At 42.6% G+C, this 5,398-nt stretch overlaps 1 non-coding gene across 1 annotated transcript; it reads right to left on the minus strand.

Annotated features, from left to right (window-relative positions):
• Window positions 1-4,887: 4,887 nt before the first annotated feature.
• Window positions 4,888-4,994, minus strand: LOC125113100 (U6 spliceosomal RNA). The gene has a single exon (XR_007131331.1). It is a non-coding gene; the product is annotated as a U6 spliceosomal RNA (small nuclear RNA).
• Between the last annotated feature and the right edge of the window lie 404 nt (window positions 4,995-5,398).

The raw sequence follows: 5,398 nt of genomic DNA on the forward strand, positions 1-5,398 counted from the left end.
CTGTGGCTGTGGTGTAGGCCGGCAGCTACAGCTCCAATTCAGCTCCTAGCCTGGGAACTTCCATATGCTGTGGGTGTGGCCCTAAAAAGGCAAAAATAAAAATAAAAATAATAAAACATAAGATCTGACTCGCCACAGTTTCCATAATTCATTAGAATGACTCACAGAACTTAGGAAAGCATTACCTTTATATACACAATTTTATTACAAAGGATTCAAATCAGGACCAGACAAATGAAGAGATATGTGGAGTGAGATCTGGAAGAGTTTTGAACACAAAGCTTCTATGCCCTTTACTGTGGAATAGGGTGCATCACCCTCCCAGCAAATTAATATATTCACCAACCAGGAAGCTTTACCAAGCTGCCATGTCTAGAGTTTTTACTGGGATTTCGTTATGGAGCCATGATTGGTGGAGTCATTGGCCACATGACTGAACCCAATCTCCAGCTCCTCCCTGCTTCCTTGAGGTCAGGCTAGCTCAAAACCTCAACCCTCTAAACACATGGCTGGTTTTTCTGGGGACCAACCTCCATTCTGAATCATCTTATTAGGACAAACTTTGGTGTCATACCAAAGGATCATGAATACTCAAAACACTCCCACTACCTAGGAAAAGGAAATAAGGAAATAGTTGGGTTTTTTTGGTTTTTGGTTTTTGTTTATTGGGTTTTGTTTGTTTGTTTTTTGCTGGTTTTTTTTTTTTTTTTGGTTTTTAAGTGCACATCCATGGCATATGGAAGCTCCCAGGCTAGGTGGTCTTGAATCAGAGCTGCAGCTGTAGGCCTACACCACAGCCACAGCAGCATGGGATCTGAGCCATGTCTGCTCCCTATGCCACAGCTCATGGCAATGCCAGATCCTTAACTCACTGAGAGAGGCCAGGGATCAAGCACACATCCTCATGGATACTAGTCAGGTTCTTAACCTGCTGAGCCACAATGGGAAGTCTGGCAAACATTTTATTATACACGACAAGCTTCATACTCTGTAGCACCATGCTATGGAAGAAGAAAAACAGAATTGTGACATCTTGAAGATTAATACATGCTTTTGTTTAATTGCACAGCTTTTGTTTAACAGCTATGCATAAGAGAATATTTAAACCAGTCCTGATAGGGAATGGTACTTTAAACAGACTGAAGGCTCAAACTCTAAATGTCTCATTTAAACCAAAAGGCTGTTAACTGGCAAATTTAAAATGTTCTGCCACCCCACAGACTGTCAGCTCCTGAGGAGGATCAAAGCCCTTTGGAGGTTATGGAACAGAGTAGCACAAAGCAAACTTATCAAAGAGATGATATAAATCTGAATAACAATTTGGCAATTTACAAATAGGAATATTTTGATTAGGTGATGCAGAATCATTGTACCAACTTGTACACCTGCAGAAAGCCAACCTTCAAGGCCAAGTTAACAAAAGCAAGGTCCTTGGTGATGATAGGATCAGAACAGCAGCAAAACTCGATACAGTCTCATTTTTTGACCCGTTTCCTTTCACTCCAGGTGTACCATCACCCTTCTATTTTCTTTTTTTTTTTGTTTGTCTATTTGGTCTTTTTGTCTTTTCTAGGGCCGCACCTGCAGCATATGGAGGTTCCCAGGCTAGGAGTCCAATCAGAGCTGTAGCCGCTGGCCTACCCCAGAGCCACAGCAATGCCAGATCTGAGCTGCATCTTCAACCTACACCACAGCTCATGGCAACACCGGATCATTAACCCACTGGGCGAGGCCAGGGATGGAACCCACGCCCTCATGGATGCTAGTCTGGTTCATTAACCAATGGGCCATGATGGGAACTCCTCTTTTTTTAATTTTAATTTCTATTTTCATAATATAATGTTTCCCTTAGATGTACTTATAATATTTCTTCATTTGTAGCATTACTCACATCATATTTATTTTCTTAAGGACACATCAAGATTATCTAGATTGATCTTTGTAGATAACAAGTTTCCCTCAGTATATATTTACCATCAAACCTGAGGATTTATCTTATGCTTGTGTCTGCTTTTAAATTGATTATGACTAGCTTCTTCCAGAGCAGTAAAGTTCTGAACTTACCCTAGGGTTTGGCCTGTGCATCTTTATACACAGAAAGAACTCAGTCCATGAGCACAATTTTTTTTTTGGTCTTTTTAAGGCTGTACCAGTGGCACATGGAGGTTCCAAGGCTAGGGGTCTAATCAGAGCTGTAGCCGCCAGCCTACACCACAGTCACAGCAACATCAGATCTGAGCCATTTCTGCGACCTACATCACAGCTTATGGCAACGCCGGATCCTTAACCCACTGAGCAAGGCCAGGGATCGAACCCACAACATCATGGTTCCTAGTGGGATTCATTTCTGCTTTGCCAATTATTTTTTTAAATTAATTTATTTATTTTTAATTTTTTTTGTCTTTTTAGGGTTGAACCTGTGGCTTATAGAGGTTCCCAGGCTAGGGGTTTAATCGGAGCTGTAGCCACCAGCCTACAGCACAGCCAGATCTGAGGAGTGTCTGCAAACTACACCACAGCTCATGGCAATGCTGGATCCTTGACCCGCTGAGAGAGGCCAGGGATTGAACCCAAAACCTCATGGCTCCTAGTTGGATTCATTTCCACTGTGCCACAATGGGAACTCCATTTTTATTATTATATTTTTTTTTGCATGAGCACAATTAAAAGTTGCCATTCAATCTAGCCAGTGCTTACTTATTGAGGCATGTGTGACTAATTCTAGGAATTTATTCCATGCTTACTTGCCTCAATGGTATGTCCTAAAGCTTGAGCCCTTTAAAATGTTGTTTTCTTGACATTTGATTGTTCATTTGACGCCTTTATGTAGCTTTCATCAGTGCAGTGTGAATAAAGAATGAGATTACTTTGGATGGGACCAGAGAGCTGGTAGACATTACAGAGAAGCTCAGAAATACAATTCTACCTCTGCCTTGGGTAGACCTCAAATGTGTATGTTTTGAATGTCCAAAATCATTAAATGAAAAGACAGTTGTTCCAAAGACTCAAGCCCTTGTGATTGGACATGATATTTGGCTTCAGTGAATTAGCACTCAGCATCTGCCTTTTATGTTTGATGTTTCAGAAGCACTCTGAGGACTGCTGGCCTTTGGGTCTAAAAGATAAGAGTTGGACACATAGCTGACATCCCAGCTGTATACACACAATCCCATTTTATCTACCACCCACACCAAGTATTGTTTAGTCAAGATTTTGTCATAGAGCAGCAGAAGAAATATAAATCAATTGTTTTTTTCAGCTGCCCAGTGGAGCAGTTCAGCCTGCTGCATGAGGTAGCCTGGACAATCCATTTGTTTTCTTTCTTGGGAGTGGTCCTGAGTCCTCACTTGTCCCATGATAAACATGCCTCAGAGAACAATCACTGTGAGCCAGGTAGCATCACTGGAAATTGTGCCACAAACTAGCATGGGCCTTAGTGAGCCCTGTGCCAATGCCCCATGCATAGGATCCCCTACATGGGCAGCTGTGAGCTTCTTGAGGCTCGCAAACTCAACCTGTCCAAAACAACCATAGTGACCCAAACTCCTTCTCTTCGCTTCCTGTCCCAGGCCCTGGCACCACCATCCATCCAGAAATGGAGCTCTTTCTTGACTGGTTTCTCCCCTCACTCCCAGGATGACCATCCAACAAGTTCAGCCATTGGCCCTCCAACTTTTCTCAAATGTATCAACTTCTTTCCATCTCTGTCCAAGCAACACCCATCTCGCTCATGAAGAAATCTGATACCTTCCCAACTGGTCAGCCACCTCCACTGCTCCTCTACCCACTCTCCATCCTAGTCCATGGTAATTTTTTAAAACAAAGTTCTGTCACTGAGGAAAGCCCTTCAACAATCTCCCACTGATCCTAAGACAGGGATCAACATCTCTGTCTGTTCACTGTGGTCTGACCTCTGTCTTTGACTCTGGCCTCACCTGGGGCCACACAACACCCCCTAAATCTTGACAAACCAGCCCTGCTGGTTTTCCTTTCACCCACGCTCCCCCTTCACAGAGTCATTTTTTTTTTTGTCTTTTGTCTTTTGTCTTTTGAGGCCCACACCCGTGGCATATGGAGGTTCCCAGGCTAGGGGTCAAGTCAGAGCTGTAGCTGCCGGCCTACAAAACATCCACAGCAACATGGGATCTGAGCCGAGTCTGCAACCTACACCACAGCTCACGGCAATGCTGGATCCTTGACCTGACGATCGAGGCCAGGGATCAAACCCACAACCTCATGGTTCCTGGTCAGATTTGTTTCTGCTGCCCCATGACAGGAACTCCCCCACAGACATTTGTAACTGCCAGTCCCTCTACTTGCAGTGGGACTGTCCCAACACCATATCCCCCTGTTAGAATTTTTTTCTATTGAAATATAGTTGATTTACAACATTGTGCCAATTTCTGCTGGACAGCAAAATGACAACATTATATGTATATATACATCCTTTTTTATATTATTATCCATCATGGTCTATCCCAGAAGATCAGATTGGATAGTGCTTCCTGTTCTATATAGTATGACCTTGTTGTTTGTCCTTTGTAAATAAAATATTTGGCGTCTATTAACCTCAAGCTCCCAGTCCATCCTACTCCCTTCCCCCTCTCTCTTGGCTATCTCAAGTCTGCTCTCTATGTCTGTGAGTCTGTTTCTGTTCCGTAGATAGATTATCTGTGCCATCTTTTAGATTTCACATATAAGTGATATCATATGGTATTTGTCTTTCTCATTCTGACTTACGTCACTTAGTATGATAATAATCTCTAGTTGCATCCATGTTGCCATACCTCTTTTTTTATTGTGTTCAAGCGTGTGTAACAAAATTTACCATTTCAATGATTTTGAGTCTACAGTTCAGTAACATTAAACACTTTCGCATTACTGTGCAAAAATATGGAACACTTCACAAATTTGCATGTCATCCTTGCACAGGGGCCATGCAAATCCTCTCAGTATTGTTCCACTTTTAGTCTATGTGCTGCTGATGTGAGCACCTTTCCCCTTTTGGCTATAAAGTCAGACTCATCCTGTGGACCTCAGCTTAAAAGTCATTTATTCAGGGAAGCCTTCTGACACCAGGCCTATCAAAGTCACATGTCCTCTTGGTTGCACAATACACAGTATGAGTTATATGCTTGTTTCATTGGTGTCTGCTCTCTCTCACTAGACTGTGAGCTCCTTGAAGGCAGCACTCAAGGTCAAGAGGAGTATTAGGCACACATTAGGAGCTCAGTGCATCCTAGTTAAATGGATGAACAAAGACATGTGATTCTACCTCCAGTGAAGACCCATCTTTGACGTTATAGAAAACAATGTAGTTTGGCATTATCTTGAACTCTATTCCAGAGCAGGGTCTTGACTTTCCCTTTGGGAAACTAAAATCAATCATGAAGGGTGT

This window comes from Phacochoerus africanus, chromosome 12 (assembly GCF_016906955.1).
Source record: "Phacochoerus africanus isolate WHEZ1 chromosome 12, ROS_Pafr_v1, whole genome shotgun sequence".
Classification (NCBI taxonomy): domain Eukaryota; kingdom Metazoa; phylum Chordata; class Mammalia; order Artiodactyla; family Suidae; genus Phacochoerus; species Phacochoerus africanus.